At 38.1% G+C, this 11,297-nt stretch overlaps 1 long non-coding RNA gene across 1 annotated transcript in view; it reads right to left on the bottom strand.

The window, feature by feature from the left end:
* The window catches only part of LOC104854112, a 75,565-nt gene that overhangs the window by 32,472 nt on the left and 31,796 nt on the right, over nt 1-11,297 (bottom strand). Inside the window, exon 2 of the long non-coding RNA XR_777974.2 lies at nt 3,085-3,146. This is a non-coding gene — a long non-coding RNA (uncharacterized LOC104854112). The remainder of the gene's footprint in view (nt 1-3,084; nt 3,147-11,297) is intronic.

Here is an 11,297-nt window from a genome sequence, read left to right as displayed (position 1 = left end):
AAAAAAAAAAAAAAAAAAAAAAAAAAAAAAAAAAGATGAAGAAGAGGAAGAGGAGGAAGAGGAGGAGGAGGAAGAGGAAGAAGGGGAAGAAGAAAAAAGAAACCAATATACAAATATGAAGAGGAAAGAAGACACACAATACAGTGGTAGAAAACTGCAGAAGGAAGAAAATAAATTTGACGCAGAAGTTAATAAAATTAGCCGGGCATGATAGCACATGCTCAGAATCCCAGTGTGTGGCAGGCTGAAGCAGGAGGATCATAGTGGGTTTGAGGCCAGTCTGGGCTACATAATGAGACCAAGTCTCAACCCCTACTCAAAAAAAGAACCTAATAAAATTTGTGGATAATTCCAAAAGAAGTTAAAAAATGTTTACAAGGGATCTTTTTGTGGTGCTGGAAATTTAGTACTGGAGTGAGTTAATTACTGCACAAAACCACCAATATACTAAAAATCACTGGATTTTACACTTCAAATAGGTGAATTTTTAGTAGGTAAATTATCTCTCAATAAGCTGGTTTTTAAAAAAGGAGTCTTTGTTTGCCAAAACAAGAAAAATTATATTAGGGTTTTTTTTTTACTAAACCATGAAAGGCAAGTAGCCAAGAGGAAAAGTACACTGATCTATTCACTAGACAGGAAAATAACAATGAAAAATTTGATAGCTTAAAAAATACTAGGCCCAGGGATTTAGCTCAGCGGTTCAGTGGCCTGCCTTGCAAGCGCAAGGACCCGAGTTCAATCCCCGGTACCAAAAAAAAAAACTAGGGTTGGAGATGTAACACAGTGGTAGAGCCCTTGCCTAGCAAATGAAAGGCTCTGGGTTTGATTCACAGAATCAAAATAAAATTTTTTTTATTTGTCCATTTTGACTCTTAAAAGGACAGTTCTGTGTCTCTTTATTATTCTCTACAGAATTTACTGAGACCACAATGAAAACTATTTTAAGAGTAAAAAGACAATAGATTTGGAAACCCTAACTGTAGACTAGAGAAGGAACATTCTAACTTAATTTCGTATCACCTAGGAAAGACTTAACTATTCTTATCCCAAAATTAGTGCCTATGACTCAGGAACATAAAGATGGTAACTCCCATAAGGGAATTTCAAGAGAAAGTTTAAGAGCAGAAAATCAAATTTATAATTATTTTAAGAGTGTGTGATAACTCCTTGGCAAACACAGTAACAATCATTTCCCTCAGCTTGCTAAAACAGACAAATGGGGATTTTTTTTTTTTTTTTGAGATTTAATTTGCATTGGTGTGGGGACTTCTGCAGAAGTTTCCCAAAACAGCACTATTATACTTTATTTACTCCATTTAGAGATACAGAGATCAACAATACCAGTAAACAACCCCAATTCACATATGCTGTGAGCTCTGAAAATATTAACCTACCCTGACCTTCGATGCACCAACTTTAGCAAATCCTAGGTTAAGAGTCTCAACTTCCCAAAACAGCATAGGTGTCTCTAATTTCAGACCTGCTGGTCTCCTCCCTGCCTTTGGCTCAATCAGAAGCAACCCAAAAAGATAAAAACAAAAAATCCTAGTCTTTCCTTCAGCATAAGACAATATTCTGAAAGACACAAAATAATAAATCAATATATAACTCTATTTCCTCTACACGGCTACATAAGGGTCAAAACAGTGCAAGATAGTGATCTTCACAATTTCCATTCACCTAGGCCTGAAAAACTATATTATCAATGAATTCATTATCCAATTTAAAAATTCATGAAAGTTCACAGTGACATGCCTAGTCCTTAGCAGGCATTCAATCAATGTTAGTGTCTTTCTTTCTTCCATTAATTACAGTAATTCCACAGAGTAGTCCTGTTTATTAGCACACCAACAGAAAGGTAGAATAGAAAAATTATTTCCTGACTGACCACCTAGATCAGACCCGGAAAATTTAGGCCACCAAGTAATGATGAAGGAATTCATTTACAGAAGATGGACCTTTCTCCTCACTTCCTAGGCAGTTTCAATTCCAAAGCTATGCTCTTCTGCTACAGGAAGTGGCTCAACTGTTCTTCCTTGTAGCAATACAAAAGTTCCTATCTTTGTGACTGAGAGAAAACCAATCTCAAAAAGTGTAGGTGCAGCAAGATTCCAAAAACGGACATCAACTCATAGATCCCCATGTGCAAGCTGACAGGATTACTGGCTGGGGGGCTGTGAGAAGTGCTGTTGTTTTGGCCATGAAGTTCACTCTGTGTCTCTCGCACCAGTGAACAAAGTGGTCTCAACATAGTTAAGGTGGCAGCAAACTGAACTACATGAACTAGCAGTAGTTCTATTTTTGATAGGAAATGTTCAGACAGAAATAGGTCAACAGAATCGTGTGAAGCTGCCATCTATAGCTCTTTTTGTTGGTATCTGACATATATAAGACAAATAGATGAGCCAAAGTCTCATGTGGTGTACTTCTGTTCAGGTCTCAGAACTTAAGATAGGAACAGGGCATGCTGTATGTCAAATCAAACACTAGTGGTTACAGGTGAACAGATCTGTCATTAGTAGCAAAATTTGTATTTGCCACTGATGGTCTGGCTACTATCAAGCCTTTTTATTGCATTGAGTCTACTAGTCACATTAGCTACTAAATTTTAAAAGTGAGCTAGTCTGTCAATTCCCACCATCCCAGATTGGGCAACATAATGGCTCTAATAAAAACACCTGCCATTAAGGATTAGATCAGAAAGACTGGTATATGTTTCTGCATGTGTCTACGTAAATTCATGGTTTCTAGTCTATGAATACCAAACTTTTTTTTGGTACCAGGGATTGAACTCAGGATCTCGCAGTTACCAGGCAGGTGCTGTGCTGGTGAGCTGCTTCCCTGGCCCAACTACCAAATTTCTAAACTTGTTATGCTACTTCTTGGCATTCAAAACATTCTAACAAGATATTAGATGTGATCTACACATCACATAAACCATGGTGGCAAATCACTGGGCCATGAGGAATGAGACTCAAGAAGACACTATTTTCCCTAATCTATTCTAGCTAAGTATAACTAAGAATGGTAACACATGACCGAAAAGGGATACAGGGAAGAGTAAATAAACCCAGGACCTACCTTGCTTACAATTCCCATAGATAGATGAAATTCAATTCCATGCCAACCATACCCTTCGATCACTAAAACACAAACAGAAAAATAAAAATTCATACATTTTAAATAGCTCTTCTAATTCTGAAAGGGCATATGGTTTCAAAGAAATTTTCTTTCTTTCTTTTTTTTTTGGTACCAGGGATCAAACTTGGGTCTTGGCGCTTGTGATATCCTCTCCACACAACAGTGGTTGAGCTCTGTCACTGGCAAAAATGCCACAGAGGTGGAATTAAATAGGAAACATTAATCAAGCACTTACTATATGCCAGGTACTATTCTAAATGTATTATTAAAGCTACTAATTAATCCTCAAACCACTCAATGAGATAGGTAATCTTATTAACTGATTTTACCTCCAAATGACAACTGATCTAGATACCTCTGAAAATTGTTATTGGTATTAGTGCCCTTTTTTAAAAGCACAGGCTATCTCAATCTTTACAGATGAGATATCTCAAAGATCTGTATCTATAAATGCTCCATATTTATTCATTCACTGTGTATTTCTTGAGTACCCACAGTGTGCCCAGCACTATACCATGTGCTAAAAAGGATTCATTCTGTCCTTATGGAGTTAAGAAACCATCTGGACAGATCAGACTAAAGAGTTCAAGAAACAGAATGTGAGTTGGGTGTGATAGCACACACCTATAATCCTGGCACAGGCTTGTATCCCAGCACTCTAGAAGACTGAGGCCGAAAGATCAAACATTCAAACCCAGCCTAGGCAATTTAGTGACTTAGTGAGACTTTGCCTCAAGGTAAAAAATAAAGGCTGGGGATTTGGCTCAGTGGCACTGTACCCGCCTTGCAGGCACAAGGTCTTGAGTTCCATCTCCAATATAAGAGGGGAGGGGAGGGGAGGGGAGGGGAAGGAGAGAGGGAGAGAGAGGGAGGAAGGGGCCAGGGACTTAGCTCAGTGGTGCAGGAAGCACAAGGTCCTGAGTTTGAACCCTAGTATCATAAATGAATGAATGTGGGCTAGGGATTAGAAGGCTCTGGGTTCAATCTCCAGGGGTGGGACTGCCCTGTTAAAAAGCAGTTTTTTAGCGAGGGTATGGTGGCGCACGCCTGTAATCTCAGCACTTGGGGGGCTGAGGCAGGAGGATTGTTGTGAGTTGAGACCAGCCTGGGCTACATAGTGAGTTCCAGTTCAGTCTCAACTACATAGTGAGACCCTGTCTCAAAAAAAAAAAAACAAAGGGGGCGGGGGACAGGGATTTAACTCAGTGGTTCTGCTGCCTCCCTCCCAAGTGCAAGGTCCTGAGTTTGATCCCCAGTACCAAAAAAAAAAAAGGACGACGAAGAATCACTAAGCTTTGAGAAAGGGGGAAAAAAGATTTCACAAGAGATGCTCTAAAGCTGGACCTAAAAACTGGTGAGACTGGCTTTGATAGGCAGGAAAGCCTTCCTTCATAATCAAATCCAATCCATCTAACTAGCCTTTCTCTGGCCAAAGGTCTCCCTCCTCTTCCCCACTAAGCACATCAAACCCTCCTGGGACACATAATTCTTGGTAGTTCTATTGTTTCTCCTACTTCCTGGAATGTTCTTCCCTCTTTCTCCTGATGGGTAAAATTAATCCTGGCAAACAATGAACACTCCATAAAATATAGTCATTGTGTGAACTTTTGTTATTATTATTTCAGATCCAACTGAAACATTTTTCTGGTCTTTCCCAATTCCCCAGAATTAATCTACTTGTCTCTTCATAGTCCCATAGCATTTATCCATGTTTCTTATTAGAGCAGTTAAAGCCATTTATTGTCCCTAGTTTCCTTTTTTCTTCCTCTTGTCTGAACAAGAATCATCTTTTATACAACTCTTACCCCCGTAAGATCTATCAATACCTGGAACATAAAAGGTTCTCTCTACATATTTGTTGACTGAAGACCCAACTGACCCAAATTTACACAATGAATAACACTAGCATTATTTTTCCCTTTAGTATAAACAACTTGTTTGTCAAAACCTAATGTATGGTCTACATTTTTATGAATATCTGCTATACAATTACATCAACAATTCATATACAAAACAAAGTGAATTCACTGAAATCACCTAGTGACTAGTTTTTGCTTGACAATAAAACTCTTCACCAATGCCAACTACAACGTTATCTGAGGATTAATTTAAGTGATAAGTTAGATACTGTGGCTGGAATCCTTACTAAAATAGACCCACAATTTTGCATGTATCCTATAGACAGGTATTTATACTGGCTTTAGTTAATAGATAGTGGAAATTACAAATTTAGAAATCCAATAACAAACCCAAAGTTTATTTTCAGAAACTTTTCATATGGTAGGAGTTAAGAAGTAAAACAGCAGCCTTTTTCCCTGCTGAAAGCAGAGGGTAACAGAGTGCCAAAAGAGCAAACCCTCTCCTGACTGCCCTTGCCACTGCTCAAAGCAGAAGAAATGTACAAGGGCCAGCAAGAGGCTCACTGAACATCAGTCACCCAGGGCAAGAAGCATTTTGGATATCTGGGCTACTCCAGGCTTCAGTATCAATTTTATACATGTTTGTGTTCATTTAAAACACACTTTGTGGCTAGGAACTTTAAAAATGTTCTAATGTGCTGGTCTGACCACATATTAATCAAGTCTGCCAGGTTTAAACATGCCAAGCTTAAAATATCTCCAGATCTTGTGCAGAGGTATGAGCTCAATCTTTCATTCTCAGGAAAAGAACTCAGGGGAGAATGACTAAAGCAAAATATTTCAATGGAAACTATGATAGAAAAAGCTCCTACATGGTGATAGGTTACATTTTTTAAATATGTGAACAGAAACAAGATACAAACTAAAGACAGATTTCTTGCATTAATCTCAAAATGAGATCCTGGATTTTAGTCTTAAATTGTCAGGGAAAGTACTGTACTTTGATTTCTACATGAGACCATCTTATATAAAGGTTTAATCATCCACCGACTAAGCCCCTTTAGAATCCCAGTCTAGCTCACTTTATATTGAAATGAATGCTATTTTTATAGGAACAGTAATATAAGCAAAGTTCTTTTAATTTTTTATCAGCTTTAAAAAAAAAAGACCATAAAACCTGGAATGACTCAACTTTTATAAGGAGGAACTTCAGCTCTAACACATCCTAATCCCTTCATTTTCATCTAGGGAATGCAACATTAACAGTCCAGTGACTTGGTAACAGAAAAACTGGGACCAGAATCTGATTACCAGTCCAATCAGTGCATTTATTCTATTACATACTAAACACACAGCTTTACGGAGACAGAAATTGTTTTAGAAATTATAACAGAAGAAAAGTTTAAATATCTATTTCCTAATTAGACATGCCCTAAAGATTTGGAAATAGCTCTTTGTATGTGGGCTGTGGAGCAAGGGGTTGGGTTCAGCAGTATAGCACTTGTTTGGCACTGAGTTCAATTCCTACCATCATCAAAAAGCAGGGTGGGGGCCGGGGATTTAGCTCAGTGGTGCCACCAAATGCCTTGCAAACACAAGGTCCCCAAGTTCGATCCCTGGTACAAAAAAAAAAAAAAAAAAAGCAGGGTGGACAGCAGAAAAACCACAGCAATAACTTTCAATGCTTTTGGCTAGATCTATACTTATATAGGATCTCTACTAGAAGTTTAGCTCTGAAGTTTTCCTTACGTTCTACAGGGAATGAGAATAATTTTTATTCTCTATCCTCATCTTCCAAAAGTAAACTTCCCACCAAAAAATTTTACAGAGGAATTCAGGGTTGTTTTTGTTTGTTTGCTTTTTTTGTTGTTTTGTTGTTTTGTTTGTACCGCGGATCGAACTCAGGACCTTGCACTTGGCCAGGCAGGCAGCAGAATCACTAAGCTAAATACGGCCCTTGTTTGCTTTGTTTTTTGAGACAGGGTCTTACTAAGTTGCCCAGGCTGGCCTCAAACTTGCCATTTCCTGCATTGGCTTCCCAAATAGCTGTGATTACATACAGGCAAGGGTCACTGCATGAGGCAAGATCTTTTTTCAAATAAGCATTCTTCTGAAAGGATGTTACTGACCCATTTTAATGTGGAGAAAGGGGATGCAAGAATAAAGCAACAAAATCAGTGGAAAGAGAAAAAGAACAAAAACAAAGAGGAACTAGAGTTCGATCCCTAGTACCAAAAAAGTTTTTTTAAAGAGAGGAAATAAAAATTTAGAGAGGTTTAGTATGGAAAAAGAAGGGAGGGCTGTGGATTTAGCTCAGTGGTTCCACCGCCTGCCTTGAAAGTGCAAGGTCCTTAGTTCGATCCCCAGTAACAAAAAAAAAAAGAAAGAAAGAAAGAAAAAAGGAGGGAAAAATAATTTCCAAGTAAGTGAATGAATTGTGCTTTCCAGGCAGTCAGCCTCAGTACAGTACAGTTACATATTTCATTAAACTGAAGACCTATGGGGGAAAAATCTTAATCTTACTGTGACTCCTGTTTGCTCTCTTCTGCACCCAAAGAGAGCATTACAAAAACATGGCCCACTACAGCAAGAGGTCAGAAATGCCAGTCCATGGAACATTCTCAAACTGCTCCACAGGCTGGAACTATCAGAGTCTCATGAGTCAAGAGACCACTGCATTCCTAGAAGCCCACACTATTCTAGAAAAAGACTAGGAAATCTGCAGGTAACAATATACTCCACTGCCTTTTATAGCCACCAAAAATCTTCCCATTCCATTTGTCAGTCTGACTTGTACAGCTTTTTATTTTGTTTCAGTGCTGGGGCTTTGTGTATGCTAAGTACACACTCTACCACTAAGTTACAAGTCTTACTTATAGAGATTTCAATATAACATGTGATTAAAGTAACAAGAGGAAATGCAGGCAATACCACATATCCTACATAGGGAGGGAAGGAGGAAACAATGAAGACCTTAGCAACCTTACTGGTCAACTCAACATTCAACCTAATGTACTCAGGAAGGTAGTAGAACATTTACAATACAATATAAAACTAAAATCTCAGGTTTGGGATTTAGTTCAGTGGCACCACACCTGCCTCACAAGCTCAAGGTCCTGAGTTCAATCCCCAGTTCTGGCGGGGGGAGACCCTAAATTCTCAAATCTTCCACTTACAAGAGTTTCAAATTCTACACTTTTGCCTTCATTTGCCAGGACCCCATAACAAGCCATGGAAGCATCTAGTTCACTGTGTATAAAATTCAAACATGGGTCAGTAAGTCCTCTATAGTCAAGGGTTTCACAACTATGGAGCTGAGGGAATAGCTCAGTGGTAGAGCCTGCTTAATATATGCAAGGCCCTGGGTTTGATTCCCAGCATCACAAAAAAAATTTTTGAAAAAAAACTTGAAAACAGCCCCCCCCCAAATATAAAGACCCAATTCAAAAATGGGCATCTGAAATGAACAGATATTTCTCAGACAAAGAGTAAAAACATCAAGCAAACATATGAAAAAATGTTCCATATCATTGGTCATTCTAGAGATGCAGATGAAAACAACACTGAGATTCTACCTCATCCCACAAAGAATGGTTGCTATCAAGAAATCAACCAATAACAAATGTTGGCAGGGTCGTGGGGAGAAAGGAATCCTTCTGTATTGGTGGGAGTGCAGAACGGTGCAACCACTATGGAAATCAATATGGAGATACCTCAAAGAACTGGGATTAGAGGTTCCATTTGACCCAGCCATCCCTCTGCTGGGTATCATTCCAAAAGAATTAAAAGAATCATATCACAGTAATATATGCGCTCCTATGTTTATAGCAGCACAGTTTGTAATAGCTAAAACTTGGAAATGGCCCACTTGCCCATCAGTTGGATACTGGCTTTTCTATAAAATGAAGTACTACTCAGCCATAAAAAATAAGAAACTAGAGTCATTCATAGGAAAATGGATACATATTGAGGATATACTCCTAAGTGAAATAAATAAGTCACACATGTATAAATACTGAATAGTTTCTCTGGTGTGAAAAACTATAATGGCACATAAGATCCTAATGGTATAATTGACAATCTGAAATAGGAAGAAAAGGGCTAAAGGTGTAGGGGAAGTGGGAAGGGTAGGGGAAAGGAAAGAAGGGAAAAGAAAAATGAGAAAATGAAAAAAATGGAAATAAAGTATTTGTAAATAGGGAAGGGAGGGAGGGTGAAGGGAGGGCAGGGGTAAGGCGAAAAAATGAGAAGTAAGACCTGTCATGTAAAGGTACAAGATCCCAATGATGAATGTAACTGCACTGTATACCTAAAATGTACCAATAAACTCAATGAGAAAAAAAAAATTGAAAACAATTGTGTACTGAATTATACAATTTTTTTCTACCCAATGCAGAATAATGCATTTACATTGAATTCAGTATTATAAAAATCTAGAGATGATTTAAGGTAAACAGGAGGGTATATTGAAGTTACATACAAATACTACGTCCTTTTATAAAGGGACTGGATCATCTGTAGATCTGTAGTATCCACAGAGATACCAATCCTTCATAGTTACCAAGAACAGACTGTTAATTTCACACATGCAGGCGTAGCTCCTGCTTTTTAAGACTGCAAAGCAGAACCCACTTTAATTTTCAAGTGGGTTTCAAGTGAATATCTATCCTTTTACATGATTCTCTTATTCCATTAGGTGGCTACCTGTAGAGATGACAGGTGGAGAGGTGAATGCAGCAAAGCCTCTGGAATTATGGGAAGGAGAATTACAGGAAGGAGCTATTTGCCTACTGATGTTGTAAGTAAGAGGAGAACTGTATACCTCAAATTTGTCTTGAACACCTTTACAACAGTTGACCATTTTTAAGCAAAATAAAATGAACATTTTTATCTTTGTTTTTACCATAATACTTGAATTTTCAAAATAGGTAACACATTAACTGTTTTTTTAATCAAACAGTATATAGCAAGGTATATATTTTCCCATTATCAGTCACCTAATACTACTCCAAAACAACTTTCAAGTTTCTTGGAATTTAACATTTCTTTGATGATGGAATCACTTTCCTATGCTTAGAAAAGTCAGGCTGCAGGAGAAGAAACAGAACGACTTAGCTGGTTACTGCTGTACAAGAAAGAACATCTCCACCACTCCTGAACCCTGCAATCAGTGCGCAGGGCCTATGTCCAGTGTGCCACACTTGTGCCTCCCTATTCCCATTCCCACTCACATGTATACATATCCAGACGAGAGAGAGAGAGAGAGAGAGAGAGAGAGAGAGAGAGAGAGAGAGAGCGCTCTTTGTGCGCATGGAGGTGAAATCTATCATATATCATTTCAGTAACTTTAAGTACACAACTTAGTACCATTAGTGCACTCACAATTTCATCATCATCCTCCAATGCGTTTTCATCATCCCAAACAAAAATTCAGTACCCAGTGTATAGTAACTCTCCATTCTCCTAATTGCTGATAATATACACTCACCTTTTCTCTATAAATTAGCCTATTCTAGGAACCTCATACAAATGAAACCATACAGCATTTTTCTTTTTGTTTCTGGCTTGTTTCACTCAGCATAATAATCACAAGGTTCATATACAATGTAGCACACATCACAGCTTCACTCCTTTTTATGGGTGAATAATATTCCATACTGTGTATACAGTATACATCATTTTGCTTTTCCATTTGTTAGTCTGATAGATGTTTGGGTTGATTCTACCTCTTGGCTATTGCAAAAGGCAAACACTGTGAACTCTGGTATACTAGTATCAGTTGAAGTTCCTGCTTTCAATAATTTGGGTTTATACATAGCAGTAAAATTGCTGGATCATTTGGTAATTCTCCATTTAACTTTTTGAGAAACCACAAAACTGTTTTCCACAGCAACTGTACCATTTTACATCAATTATTTTTGGTTTTTTGTTTTTTTGTGGGATTTTTTGAGACAGGATCTCACTATGTAGTTGAGACTGACCTGGAACTCACTATGTAGCCCAGGCTGGTCTCGAACTCACAGCGATCTTCCTGCCTCAGCCTCCTGAGTGCTGGGGTTACAGGCCTGCGCCACCACGCCCGGCCATTTTACATCAATTATATGCAACTTCTCCTCCTTAACAACACTTTATTTTCCCTTTTTGTCTGTTTTGTAATAACCAACTTAATGGATATGAAGTAGTATGTCCTTGTGGTTTTGACTTGCATTTGATGAAAAGGACTCTTATGTCTACCAGCTTCAAAATCTTTTGTATTTGAACAGTGTTCTTAAAATATATATATATATATATATA

This window comes from Fukomys damarensis, unplaced genomic scaffold, assembly GCF_012274545.1.
Source record: "Fukomys damarensis isolate Sample0158 unplaced genomic scaffold, DMR_v1.0_HiC HiC_scaffold_19, whole genome shotgun sequence".
NCBI lineage: Eukaryota > Metazoa > Chordata > Mammalia > Rodentia > Bathyergidae > Fukomys > Fukomys damarensis.
Note: the sequence above shows the minus strand (reverse complement) of the source record. Positions and strands in the feature narration are given on the sequence as shown.